Source organism: Arachis ipaensis, chromosome B06, assembly GCF_000816755.2.
Source record: "Arachis ipaensis cultivar K30076 chromosome B06, Araip1.1, whole genome shotgun sequence".
NCBI lineage: Eukaryota > Viridiplantae > Streptophyta > Magnoliopsida > Fabales > Fabaceae > Arachis > Arachis ipaensis.
In genome coordinates this window covers 50,668,913-50,669,360 of record NC_029790.2, presented here as the reverse complement: position 1 = coordinate 50,669,360, position 448 = coordinate 50,668,913, and positions in this window count along the sequence as shown.

The following is a 448-nucleotide window of genomic DNA, read 5'->3' as shown; positions in this document are numbered from 1 at the left end:
AAAATGCCCTTGCACACAACTCTGGGCGTTCAGCGCCAGGTTGGTGCCCATTTTGGGCGTTCAGTGCCTAGATACTGCCCATTTTGGGCGTTCAACGCCAGAACCATGCTCTGTTCTGGCGTTGAACGCCAGGCAGATGCTTCCTCCAGGGTGTGATTTTTCTTCTACTGGTTTTGATTCCGTTTTCAATTTTTATATTTATTTTGTGACTCCTCATGATCATGAACCTACAAAGACATATAACTAAGAAAAAAATAGAGTTAGATAAATAAAAATTGGGTTGCCTCCCAACAAGCGCTTCTTTAATGTCAATAGCTTGACAGTGGGCTCTCATGGTGCCTTACAGATGTTCAGAGCATTGTTGAGGCTCTCCAACACCAAACTTAGAGTTTGGATATGAGAGTTCAACACCAAACTTAGAGTTTGGTTGTGGCCTCCCAACACCAAA